We start from the raw sequence: 14,789 nt of genomic DNA, 5'->3' as shown, positions 1-14,789 counted from the left end.
AGTGGTGGCCCTTTGGCCCGGGCAGGGGTGCCGGTCGTCGACTCGATCCGCTCCTACTCATCCCCCGTTCCCTGACCTAGTGATGCTGCTTGGTCTCCAATTTGGTGGTTTTCGGGACAAGGCGGTCGCTGGCGGCTCCGCCGGTGGCTGGGGTGACGGTAAGGCCAAAGCCAGTGCCTTGGTTGGTCGTGGGTATGTCGGATTGTAGGGCGGCGGGAGTTGCGACGTTTGTGGGCGGAGCGTGCATCTCAGGTCCGGGCGGGCAACCATGGCCACGCCTGGGAGGCCATCCATGGTTGTACCCTTCTGGGAGGCATCGTCTTGGAGTCCTGACTTTTTTGTTGTTCGTCTCACCTCTCGGATGTGGTTGCTCATGGTGGAGGTCTCTGTCGGCTCCAAACGGTCTTTCTCGCTCATCTGTAGGTTGCTTGGTTGTCAGTGGGGTGGTGTGTCGTTGGCCGGCACATTTGAATGTTTCCTTGAGTGTGTGTATTGTGTGCGGTGGTGGTGTGTGTTTGTATCGGTCACTTGGTTGTAATCGGTGTTGGTTGACCTATAATATAAAGTGCGGGAAATCCTTTTTCGTCGATAAATCATCTATAGCCTCTGAGCTGGTATCTGGTATGTGATTACCGCATACATGCACATTAGCTTTCGTGTGAATCAACCAATCAGGAGAATGACATACTGAAAAAATAGTGGGAAACATACCATACCCAGCATCATTCATGTCAGTGTCACCAATGACAACATTAGCGGTCTTGCTGGCTTTTCCAAGATGACGCTTGTCATAACGATTAGGTTTGTTTAATAAAGAAATGAGCTGTTGTGGTCCTTTAGTTTTAATCCAAATCTGCATCAAGAAAGAAAATAAAAATGAAGCGAGCAACAAGTATGCGCGGAAATAAATAAATAATGTGTAGATGTGCAGGGAGTTGCACTACAAAGTTGCCATCTAGTCTAGGTGTAAAGTGTCAAGCATAGAATCAACTGGGTTCTGTCACTAGGTATGCACTCGCTTGGTGCGAACGGCATCTGCCAAGGTATGGCATGAGAAGCCAAGCACATGTGTGATCAAGCAGAGGAACATAGCCAAAATACACTATGAGGCTTACAGTTACAGGGTACGTACCACGTATCGAAGAGCACTTGCCCCAGTTTAGGGACACAATACCAGGACGACTTGTAAGCACCTGGAGGTCGGAGGATGGGGCATCTGTTGTCCTGAGTACACGAGCTCAAGTTTACTGCAACCGTTGAGGAGATTGAGGGCATTTGAATCTTTGACTGCAAGGTTCTGCAGGCTCAATGTTGTGAGTCATCTGAAGGTGACAGGCCAAGAATATGCAAGACTGATATAAACGTTGTCCGAACAAGACTATCACGAACTCAAGGTGTTGGACTGTTCAGTGGGTTCGTCTCGCCGCCCTTCACAGACACAAGCTGAAATCCAGGGTTTTTTCTCGCCACGGCCATTACGAGATCCGTGGTGCGTCTGGCACAGCAGAAGTAGCGTGACGGCCTGAATCGCCACGCGCAGATCAGGGCGTTGCAGGATTAAAGAACCCACACCATGACACCAGTGCCCATGGCCGGCAGGCTTCTTGCTGCTCAAAACCCTAGAATTAGTCAGTCCAGAGGCACCATCAGATTGGTTTCAATGTCCAGGACCAACTTACCCCGCACTAGATTCCTATCCGATTTAGACCGACCTGGCACCGTTTGCTCGGCCGCTCTCCTTCCGGTACGATATGGCGGCCGCGAGGCAGAGCCAGAGGGTGGTCGTGGAGGACGAGACCGAGACTCCCTTGTGCTGGCCTCGACCCGACTTGCAGCACAGGGCTCGTAGGTGCTCTCTCATGCTCGCAGCCCAGCACGCGGCGGCGAGACATCGGCGAGGAGAGGCGGAAGCACTGAACGGGGACGGCGAGGAAGAGGGTCGCCAGACGTGGAGACGACAAGGAGTCAAGGAGTTCAGATGCCGCCGGCGGCCAAATATTCCTCTGTTTCCCAAATGCAGTTCGGAAACACTCAACGACTTCAGAGTTTCAACATACTCACGTATCCTATCACCAAGGAAATAGTCCTGCTAATAATTACTCCCTCCGTCTAGAAATACTTGTCCTCAAAATGGATAAAATGAATGTATCTATAACTAAAATAAGTCTACATACAACCATTTAAAAGACAAGTATTTTCGGACGGAGGGAGTACCAACAAACGCCACTGTATAAGTACTTGAAGTTATAAGAGTTACTGCTGAATTGATATGATCCTCCCAGGTAAACAAACACACACTAATAAAACAGTAAACAGTACTAAGTACATGTTGGGATGATTCAGATACACTTGTCTTCTACTTGCAGTTACAACGTTACTGTTTACATGAACACACACAACAAAGCGACCAGCAAGGACGGAAATTCCTCGATTAGTTGGTACTAGAAGCATATGGATATAAAAGGAAAAATACTACAGTTCAACGGAGCTCCCACCTTGGCCTTGAAATAATAAAATACTTCCAGAATAACTTAAATCTCAATCGAGACACTAGTATAAAAACGGCCTATTATCCCGGTTGGTGAGGGCCTATAGTCCCGGTTCTGGAACCGGGACTAAAGGGTCGTTACTAAAGCCTCTCCCCCCTAGTCCCGGTTCTTATACGAACCGGGACTAAAGGCCCTCCACGTGGTCGCTGCCTGGAGGTCCACCTTTAGTCCCGGTTGGTAACACCAACCGGTACTAAAAGAAATTTTATGAAAAAAATTGATTTTTTTTATTTTTTTATTTTTAAATTTCTGAATTATTTTAACCTCTAATCTCTAATCACCCCTCAACATCACCCTCATCACTGCTCAATTTAACATCTAATCTCTAATCACTCCTCATCATCATCCTCATCACTGCTCAATTTAACATCTAATCTCTAATCACCCCTCATCATTCCAAATCATCTAACTTTCCGGACGGTCACCCATCCTCTCACTACTCCAGCCCGAGCACGCTTAACTTTCGGGTTCTATTCTCCCTCGTTTCCAAGTCTGCACTTGTTGTTTTCCTGACAATAGTAAGATGTCAATCCTATTAACCCTCAGAAATTTAGCTTGAGCATGAAGTCACACATTTCATTGTTCAAGTTTGAAACTATTGTTCTAAAAATCAATAATTATTTAGTAACACTAATATTTCTTGAATAAGTAGTTTGACCACAGTTTAAACAGATTTGACCAATATTCAAAAAAACTAAAATAATTATTTAGTAACATTAATATTTCTTGAATAAGTAGTTTGATCATTGTTTGACCACAGTTTGACCACAGTTTGACCAGATTTAACAAAAATAAAAAAATTGAAATTTGAGCATAACTTTTTTTCCTTTTAGAATTTGAGGATTCTAAAAATTTGCAAACAGGCCATAGTCAAAATCAGATCCGGATTTTCGTGCTGAACATTTTGATATATTATACGTTTTTTTGTGACATCGTATGCAAAAGTTATAGCCGTTTTACATTTTTCCTACACTTTTTGCAAAACATGTCCAGATTTAAGTTTTTACATTTTCCTAACTAGTACATGTAGTAACATAACTACATTTGGAAGGATTTTAATTTTTGAAGTTTTTATCATTTTCTTTTGCTTTTTACAAAATTGAAAAGGCGATCCATGGGAGGAGGGGGGTAGAGTTTGAAATGGGACCTTTAGTACCGGTTCGTGCCACGAACCGGTACTAATGCCTCAAACCCCATTATTACCGGTCGGTAGCTCAAACCGGGACTAAAGGTCTAACCTTTAGTACCGGTTGGTGCCACGAACAGGTACTAATGGGCATCGCACCCTTTAGTCCCGGTTCGTGGCACCAATCGGGACTAAAGGTCCCATTTGAACCGGGACTAATGCCTGTACGGTGCCCTAACCGCTCGAACCGAGACTAATGCTCACATTAGTCCTAGTTCATAATGCAACCGGGATTAATGCTCTTTTCTGGCCAAACCAAAGCCCTGTTTTCTACTAGTGAGATCAGACTCTCTTGAGGACGGGTCGGCTTCGATTCTCGGCAAGCTCAGCCCTCAGATATGCCAGTTCAGAGTCTTCGTAGTAACCTTCCAGCGCAACTTCCTTGATGCTCCAGAGAGATGGTAACCCCGAAAGCATCTCAGTGTTGACGTCCAGACGATTAAGCTTGAGCAGCTCAAGTGTCTCAGTGTTGACGTCCAGACGATTAAGCTTGAGCGGCTCAAGCGTCTCAGTGTTGACGTCCAGACGATTAAGCTTGAGCAGCTCAAGCGTAGGGATTGCTCCTTGTTCAAACTTCACACATACATAGCTACCAAGTTCAAGCAACACCGGGCTTGGGAATGCCCCCTCATGGAAACAGAACACTTCACCCTGACGGATTGACTTCTCCAAAACATGCAGGGAGACAAGGTTCGGTAACTTCCCAAGAACTTGCATTGCCCCATTTTCCTCTAATAACATGGTGCTCCGCAGCTTCAACTTCTCCAGATTCTTGAGGCCTTGGATCCATTCCAGCAGTTTCACCAGGTTGACGTACATCTTGAGGCTCTGTAGTGTCTCCGGAAAGGAGAACTCTCCCTCCAAGCAGCCACACAAACCTGGCTCTGACCGGATTGACAACGACTCCAGGCGGCTCAGGCCAACAATTGCTGAACATAACTCTTGGCCATTTTCCTTATTGACGCCCGTCACTCCCAACTTGCATAGCTGGGTGAGCTCTTTTATGTCTTGTATAATAACTTCCCCCTGCCGCCCATTTTTTACAACACCTAATGTGTGCAGGGCTTTCAGTTTTCTCATCCCCTTGGCACTAGAAGACCATGCGGGTCCAGGTCCATCACAATTGTACGGAGTATGGTAGAGCAGAAATTTTTGCATAGATCAAGGTGACTCAGGCTATTCCCCATAATAGTCTGAGGTGCACAACACCCAAGACAACACACCATCATGGAAAAAATAAAGCTCTTGGCCGGTTCTTCATTACCTGAGGAAAATCATCAACAAGTCCTCCCCACGAGACATCCTCATTTGCCGGTATTATCCCGGCACGAAGATAGTTTAGCTTTCGAAGCTTGATGATGGTCTTTGGCAGCACCATTATGATGGTACCTCTAATGTGTAGTGTCTCAAGTTGGCTAAGGTCACCCAACGAATCTGAAAGGTGAGAAATATTCTGACCTCTTAAAGAAAGGTATCTTAAGTGAAGAAGCTTCCCAATATGTTTCAGGTGATGATCATATAGACCGGTTGTGTCTTCCAGGTCTAAGACTCGCACGAACCTCATCTTACGACAAACAAAAAATGACTTCCACTTTCCAAAACATGTAATTGACCGTAGACGGGACATGTCCACTATGCTCTCAAACTCACTCCTATCTCCCTTCCAGTTGTTGCTGATAGATAGGTGGCGCACCATGGCCTGGCTGTTTGAACTGCAACCTTCCTCAAGTGTAAAAACAAGATTTTCTTCCATCGACTTCGACACACCAATTTCACGGATAAGATCATGGACTTGGCAGGAATCAATTCCTTTTATACTATGAATTGATTGTTGAGATGGTGAGATATACTCCTGCTTATAAGTTCCATGAGATAGTTATCTGCTAATTTCTCCAAAGATCGGCCACACACCTTCCTTGTGTAACCCTCTGCACTCCACCGACGTGCCAATCGTCCCCGTCCAACCTTCTAGTCTTCAGGAAATATGGGCATGTATAGAAAACATGACTTGAGGTAATAAGGTAAACCATCATAGCTTCTCATAAGGACAGTCTTTATGGTCCAAGTTCTGGATTTCTCTCTAACTCGGTGCTGAGATGATCAATTTCCCCCGTTCCAAAGAAGTTTTTGGATGGCTAGCCAAGAAACCACCTATAGTTACTATTGCAAGAGGGAGTCGACCACACTTTCTCAAGATCAGTTCTGCATGTTCAACCAGCTCAGGGTATCGTGTATCCAAATCTATAGTCTTCTTGAATACCTAAAATTCATGTGATAAAATTATTTAGTATTGTGAAAATTAGATAAGGTTGGAGCAATATTTTAATATAGTTATTGAAATATAAGGACCTGCAGGTTAATTAATTTGTAAGGACATGTGTGCGGTGCACCCCTCCACAGGTTCCACCTCGGTCATATCGTCGTAGTGCTTAGGCGACACTAGTAGAAAAGGGGGCAATGGTCCAGGCCGGGTCAGCCCATTAGTCCTGGTTCAATCCAGAACCGGGACCAATGGGGGCATTGGACCCGGTTTGTGAGCCCCGGGGGCCGGCCGGGCCACGTGGACCATTGGTTCCGGTTCGACTGGACCTATTGGTCCCGGTTCATGGGACGAACCGGGACTAATGCGCCTCGCTCCTGGCCCACCACCATTGGTTCCGGTTGGTGGCTTGAACCGGGACCAAAGGCTGCCCTTTAGTCCCAGTTCGTGGCACGAACCGGGACCAATTAGTTGCCTATATATACCCCTCGCCCGCGAGCAGAGCACTCCTAGTGCTCTATTTTTCGTGGCCGGCGAGAGGAGAGCTTTGTGGTGCTCTAGCTCACCTCCTATGCACACGAGGTGTTCGATGGACTGCCCGAGCCACACTACTTAAGCTTTCTCCTCTCCAAGCTCGAACTCCAAGCTCCATTTTCCTCAATATTTGTCTAGGTTTAGCGGTCCGTCACGTCCCGTCCCCGTCTTCACCGCCGTCGATCACCCGCGCCGATCTCGTCGCCGGCACCACCGTGGTGAGCCTCTTGTTCTTATCTTCTTTCTGAAAGGAAAAAAAATTCTTACTTGTATGTTTATATAGATACTTGTATAATTTTCTTACTTTTATTATTGCATCTTATATAGTGCGATGGTTTTGGTATCCACCCCCGTCGGCCCTCGTCCTGTCTATGATTCGGATGTGGTATATATTATCTTTTCATAACTATTGGTTCATTTATTGTTTATGACAATTATGCCGACCAACGTGACATAGATTTTATTTATCGTACGGTTCAAGACACACCTCCGAGTACATTAAGGGCGTGCATGATTTTCTCGAAGTGGTTGAGGCAAACAAGCAGAATGGTTTTATGTGTTGTCCATGCCCTATATGTGGGAATACGAAGTCTTACTCTGACCGAAAAATCCTCCACACCCACCTGCTTAACAAGGGTTTCATGCCACACTATAATGTTTGGACGAGGCACGGAGAAATAGGGGTTATGATGGAAGACGGTGAAGAAGAAGAGTACGATGACAACTATGTGCCCCCGGAATACGGTGATGCTACTGAACATCAAGAGGAACCAGACGATGTGCAGGATGATGCTGCAATAGGCGAAGCTGCTGAAGATCAAGAGGAACCAGACGATGTGCCCGATGATGATGACCTCCGCCGGGTCATTGTCGATGCAAGGACGCAATGCGAAAGTCAAAAGGAGAAGCTGAAGTTCGATCGCATGTTAGAGGACCACAAAAAAGGGTTGTACCCCAATTGCGAAGATGGCAACACAAAGCTCGGTACCGTACTGGAATTGCTGCAGTGAAAGGCAGAGAATGTTGTGCCTGACAAAGGATTTGAGAAGCTACTGAAAATATTGAAGAAGAAGCTTCCAAAGGATAACGAATTGCCCGATAGTACATACGCAGCAAAGAAGGTCGTATGCCCTCTAGGATTGGAGGTGCAGAAGATACATGCATGCCCTAATGACTGCATCCTCTTCCGTGGTGCGTACAAGGATCTGAACGCATGCCCGGTATGCGGTGGATTATGGTATAAGATCAGACGAGATGACCCTGGTTATGTTGACGGCGAGCCCCCCAGGAAGAGGGTTCATGCGAAGGTGATGGGGTATGCTCCTATAATACTACGGTTGAAACGTCTGTTCAGAAACGGAGAGCATGCCAAGTTGATGCGATGGCACAGTAAGGACCGTAAGAAAGATGGGAAGTTGAGAGCACCCGCTGACGGGTCGCAGTGGAGAAAAATCGAGAGAAAGTACTGGGATGAGTTTGCAAGTGAGCCAAAGAACGTATGGTTTGCTACTCTAGAAGACAATATGAAGTGCGTAAGCAATAATATTCATAATTTCATTTTATTACACCATCATTTCTGTTGAGTTTCATTCATATATATATGTATTAATTAACCCCCTTCTTCAAATTAGATGTGGCACATACGGAATGAACTCCTAGAACCAGATCGCATGAAAGCAATTCAAGAGGAATTGGCGGGATTCTTTCTTGACCACGTCATCAGTAAAGCCGGACAATACCATGTGGAAATTGATTTCAAATGCTAGGGGTTTATAATTAAAAGATCTTATACATATTGTACATGTATGTAGCCAGTAGCGTCGGATACATGATACAAAAACTTGTTGTTCGACCAATCTCTCGGAGAAGGAGAGGTCGATCGATCACTTATCTCGGTATGCATGACGAACTTCTGTACTGAATGGTTCTCTCGATCACTTATGTATATATAGTATGTAGCGTCGACCAAGCACGGACATAAGAGAGGACACTTCTCTCTATTAATTAGCTAGCTAACACAATATATGAAACACCTAAATTAACACCCCAAAACCCCCAACCCCCCCTCCTTTAAAAAAAACAAAAACCCCAGCCACTGGAATGCTGACGCGTGGATGCCTTTTGGTCCCGGTTGGAGCCACCAACCGGGACCAAAGGCCCCCTGACTGGGCTCGGCGCATAGGGCCACGTGGAGGCACATTGATCCCGTTTCGTGTTTGAACCGGGACTAATGGGTGGAGGTATTAGTAACGACCGATTAGTCCCTGTTCATGAACCGGGACTAAAGGCCCTTACGAACCGGGACTATTAGGTGTTTTTCTACTAGTGCGAAGCCCAACGCCGGTAACTTCATCATACCATCAGCATGCCGTTGTGCTGACGAAACTCTCCCTCGACCTCAGCTGGATCTAGAGTTCGTGGGACATCACCTAGTTGAATGTGTGCAGATCGCGGAGGTGACGTACCTTTGGTGCTAGAATCGGTCGGATCGTGAAAATGTACGACTACATCAACCGCATTGTCATAACGCTTCCGCTTTTGGTTTACGAGGGTACGTAGACAATACTCTCCCCTCTCGTTGCTATGCATCACCTAGATAGATCTTGCTGATCGTATGAATTTTTTTGAAATTACTGCGTTCCCCAACAATGGCATCCGAGCCAGGTCTATGCGTAGATGTTAGATGCATGAGTAGAACACAAAGAGTTGTGGGCGATAATAGTCATACTGCTTACCAGCATGTCATACTTTGATTTGGCGATATTGTTGGATGAAGCGGCTCAGACAGACATTACGCGTACGCTTACGGAAGACTGGTTCTACTGACGTGCTTCGCACACAGGTGGCTAGTGAGTGTTTGTTTCTCCAACTTTAGTTGAATCAAGTGTGGCTACGTCCGGTCCTTGTTGAAGGTTAAAACAGCACACTTGACAAAAAATCATTGTGCTTTTGATGCGTAGGAAAGAACGGTTCTTGCTAGAAGCCCGTAGCGGCCACGTAAAAGTTGCAACAACAAAGTAGAGGACGTCTAACTTGTTTTTGCAGGGCTTGCTGTAATGTGATATGGTCAAGGAATGATGTGATATAAATTGTTGTATGAGATGATCATATTTTGTAACAATGATCATATTTTGTAACAAAGTTGCAACAACAAGGGTTGTCACTTTATTGCATGCAATGCAATCGCCATGTAATTATTTTACTTTATCACTAAGTGGTAGCGATAGTCGTAGTAACAATAGTTGGCGAGACGACAACGATGCTACGATGGAGATCAAGGTGTCGCGCCAGTGACGATGGAGATCATGATGATGCTTCGGTGATGGAGATCATGAGCACAAGATGATGATTGCCATCTCATGTCACATATTTCAATTGCATGTGATGTTTATCTTTTATGCATCTTATTTTGCTTAGTACGGCGGTAGCATTATAAGATAATCCCTGACTAAATTTCAAGGAACAAGTGTTCTCCCTGAGTATGCACCGTTGCTACAGTTCGTCGTGCCGAGACACCACGTGATGATCGGTTGTGATAAGCTCTACGTTCACATACAACGGGTGCAAGCCAGTTTTGCAAATGCAGAATACTCGGTTAAACTTGATGAGCCTAGCATATGCAGATATGGTCTTGGAACACTGAGACCGAAAGGTCGAACGTGAATCATATAGTAGATATGATCAACAAAGTGATGTTCACCATTGAAAACTGCTCCATCTCACGTGATGATCGGACATGGTTTAGTTGATTTGGATCACGTGATCACTTAGATGATTAGAGAGATGTCTATCTAAGTGGGAGTTCTTAAGTAATATGATTAATTGAACTTTAATTTATCATGAACTTAGTACCTGATAGTATTTTGCATGTCTATGTTTTTATAGATAAATGGCCCGTGCTACCATTCCTTTGAATTTCAAGCGTTCCTAGAGAAAGCTAAGTTGCAAGATGATGGCAGCAACTACACGGACTGGGCCCGTAACTTGAGGATTATCCTCATTGCTGCAGAGAAGAATTACGTTCAGGAAACACCGCTAGTATCCACTTTGTTCTGAGATTGATGTTGCTGTGACTTTGCTATGCTTAATGCTTGTCACTAGGGCCCGAGTGCCATGATTTCAGATCTGAACCTATTATGTTTTCATGAATATATGTGTGTTCTTGATCCTATCTTGCAAGTCTATAGTCACCCATTATGTGTTATGATCCGACAACCCCGAAGTGACAATAATCGGGATACTTTTCGGTGATGACCGTAGTTTGAGGAGTTCATGTATTCACTATGTGTTAATGCTTTGGTCCGGTTCTCTATTAAAAGGAGGCCTTAATATCTCTTAGTTTCCACTAGGACCCCGCTGCCACGGGAGGGTAGGACAAAAGATGTCATGCAAGTTCTTTTCCATAAGCACGTGTGACTATTTACGGAATACATGCCTACATTACATTGATGAATTGGAGCTAGTTCTATATTATCCTATGTTATAACTATTGCATGAGGAATCGCATCCGGCATAGTTATCCGTCACTGATCCATTGCCTACAAGCTTTTCACATATTGTTCTTCGCTTATTTACTTTTCCGTTGCTAATGTTACAACTGCTACAAAAACCCAAAAACATTTATCTTTTCTGTTGCTACTGTTACCATTACTATCATACCACTCTTGCTACTAAATACTTTGCTGCAGATACTAAGTTATCCAGGTGTGGTTGAATTGACAACTCAACTGCTAATACTCAAGAATATTCTTTGGCTCCCCTTGTGTCGAATCAATAAATTTGGGTTGTACTTCACCCTCAAAAGCTGTTGCGATCCCCTGCACTTGTGGGTTATCAAGACCAATTTCTGGCACCGTTGCCGGGGAGTATAGCTCTATTCTCCGAGTCACTTGGGATTTATATCTGTTGATCACTATGAAGAACTTGAAAGACACTAAGACCAAGATTTTGTCCTCAACTACGAGGGGAGGTAAGGAACTGCCATCCAGCTCTGCACTAGATTCTCCTTCCGTTATTAGTAGGCTTGCGACACCTAAACTTGCTAGTGCTATGAATTCTGATATGTCGCATGTTATTGATGATGTCACTTCTGCTATGCATGAGGAAACTACTTCTGTGCGTGACACTACTTTGCCATTAGGTGAATTTCTTGATGAACAACTTGCTAGAGTTAGGGGGAATGAAAATATTGAAGATGTTATTAATGATAGTGATGATGAACGTTCCCCCAATGATTATGTTTTACCTGTTGTTCCTAAGGGTTATGTTATGAACAAAGAAGCTGCTGAAGCTATTCTTGCTTTCAATGATAGATCTGATCTTAAGAAATTATTAGAAAAATGGAAGCAGCAGTCTCTTAATGCTACAATGAAACCCGATCCTACTTTTGCTACTTCACCTATCTGTGTTACTGATAAGGATTATGAATTCTCTGTTGATCCTGATATTATTACTTTAGTCGAATCTGATCCTTTCTATGGCCTTGAATCCGAAACTGTTGTGGCACATCTTACCAAGCTAAATGATATAGCCATCCTATTTACTCATGATGAGAAGTCTCACTATTTATATATCCTTAAGATATTTCCGTTCTCATTAAAGGGTGATTCTAAGATTTGGTATAATTCTCTTGCTCCTGGTTGTGTGCGTAGTCCCCAGGATATGATTTATTACTTCTCCGCTAAATATTTCCCTGCTCATAAGAAACAAGCTGCCTTGCGGGAAATATATAATTTTGTGCAAATCAAAGAAGAGAGTCTCCCACAAGCTTGGGGGAGGCTTCTCCGGTTGCTTTATGCTTTGCTTGATCATCATCTTAAGAAAAATGAAATACTTGATATCTTTTATAGTGGACTAACCGATGCTTCCAAGGACCACTTGAATAGTTGTGCTGGTTGTGTTTTCAGGGAAATAACAGTCGACGAAGCTGAAATACTATTGAATAATATGTTGACTAATGAAAATAATTGGACTCTTCCCGAGCCAGTTTCTGAAGTAATTCTTGAACCAATTGAGCCAACTCCTAAGCCTATTACTAAACCCACTCCGAAGAAGAGAGGTGTTTTATTTCTCAGTCCTGAAGATATACAAGAGGCAAAGAAATCAATGAAATAAAAAGGTATTAAAGCTGAGGATGTTAAGAATTTACCTCCTATAGAAGAAATACATGGTGTGAATATACCGCCTGAAGAACCACATTGTCTTGATAACCCGACACAGGTAGTAAAGGTAAATTCTCTCTATAGATACGATAAAGTTGAAATACCCTCTACTAAATTTCATAGCCCATGCTTAGACGAATTTGATGACTTTATGGCTAGACAAGAAAGTATTAATGCTTATGTTGGTAGAGAGTTAAAGAATAATGCTTTCGAGATAGGATGCGTAGGTGATAATCTGGCTAGAGTTAAAGATGAACTTCACCGTGTTAGCAAATATGCTTCTATGGTTGCTACTCAAGCTGAGCAAGTACTCAAAGCTCAAAATGATTTGCTTAATGAGTTGAATAATAAAAATGACTTTGCTATTAGAGTGGCTACTAGAACTGGTAGAATGACTCAGGAACCTTTGTATCCTGAAGGCCACCCTAAAAGAATTGAACAAGATTCTCAGAATAATAATCTAGATGTTCCTAGTTCTTCTAAGAAGAAGAAAAAGAAGAATGATAGGACTTTGCAAACTTCTAGTGAACCTAATGTAGAAACACTTGAGAATCCCAATGCTACTTCTATCTCTGATGCTGAAACACAATCAGGTGATGAACACGAACCTAGTAATAATGTTAATGATAATATTCATGTTGATGCTCAACCTAGCAAAGATAATGATGTAGAGATTGAACCTGCTGTTGATCTTGATAACGCACAATCAAAGAATCAAAGTTATGATAAGAGAGATTTTGTTGCTAGGAAGCACGGGAAAGAAAGAGAACCATGGGTTCAGAAACCCATGCCCTTTCCTCCAAAACCATCGAAGTCAAAGGATGATGAGGATTTTAAGCGCTTTGCTGAAATGATTAGACCTATTTTCTTACATATGCGCTTAAATGATATGCTTAAAATAAATCCTTATGCTAAATATATGAAGGGTATCATCACAAATAAAAGAAAGATACCGAAAGCTGAAATTTCCACCATGCTTGCTAATTACACTTTTAAGGGTGGAATACCAAAGAAACTTGGAGATTCAGGTGTACCAACTATACCATGCTCCATTAAAAGAAATTATATTAGAACTGCTTTATGTGATCTTGGAGCCGGTGTTAGTGTTATGCCTCTCTCTTTATATAGTAGACTTGAATTGAATAAGTTAACACCTACTGAAATATCTTTGCAAATGGCTGATAAATCAACTGCTATACCTGTCGGTATTTGTGAGGATATGCCTGTTGTGGTTGCAAATGTCACTATCTTAACGGACTTTGTTATTCTTGATATTCCCGAGGACGATAGTATGTCTATTATCCTTGGTAGACATTTTCTTAATACTGCAGGGGCTGTTATTGATTGCAACAAAGGAAATGTCACTTTTCATGTTAATGGTAATGAGCATACGGTACACTTTTCGAGGAAACAATCTCAAGTTCATAGCATCAATTCTATTGAAAAAGTTCCAACTATCATTTTTGGAGGTTTTGAATTTCTTCTGCCTACTGTCAAGAAAAACTATGATATTCTTATTGTTGGGGATTTTCATACCCCCGTTGAGGTAACTTAGTGTTATTCGAAATTTCTTCGGTTCTGTGTTATTCGGAATGAGTTTGTTAACAAGACTTGATCAACCTTGTTAGTGGATTCATTTTGATGATCACGAGATGGATGAAACTAGAAGGCACAACCTTTTGTACCCTCCTTTTACTTTCTGTTATTTAGAATAAATAAAGAAAAAATAGTATTATCTGTCTGTTTTCTGATTTATCCGTTCATTAAAAAATAGTCGGGAAATAAAAGTGCTCCAAATGCCTTGCAAATTTAGTATTGCTTCGTTTGGATGTAGACATTCGCACGTGGAATCACACCTCGATATCGAACCATCCCCGACAACACTAGCGCCATCCCGTCCCGAATTCGGACCTCCACCCCTCCGATTTGCTTGATATTGCCTCGCCCCCGCGTACCCCTTCGCCTTTCCCTCGAAAAAGAAAAGGAAGCAGCGCTCGCACGGTCATCGGTCGATGCAGCTGCGCGGAATAGGCACTCCCACGCCAGCAGCCGCCGGACCTTCTCACAAGATGGAAGAAGAAGAGGAAGAAGAAGAAGAG

The 14,789-nt window shown here is 43.4% G+C and overlaps 1 pseudogene; it reads right to left on the bottom strand.

Annotated features, from left to right (window-relative positions):
- Positions 1–4,017: 4,017 nt before the first annotated feature.
- LOC119349992 lies at positions 4,018–14,583 on the bottom strand (annotated as a pseudogene).
- Positions 14,584–14,789: the final 206 nt, after the last annotated feature.

Source organism: Triticum dicoccoides, chromosome 1B (assembly GCF_002162155.2).
Source record: "Triticum dicoccoides isolate Atlit2015 ecotype Zavitan chromosome 1B, WEW_v2.0, whole genome shotgun sequence".
In the NCBI taxonomy this organism is placed as follows: domain Eukaryota; kingdom Viridiplantae; phylum Streptophyta; class Magnoliopsida; order Poales; family Poaceae; genus Triticum; species Triticum dicoccoides.
The sequence above is the reverse complement of the archived record's forward strand: the minus strand, read 5'-3'. Positions and strand labels throughout refer to the sequence as shown.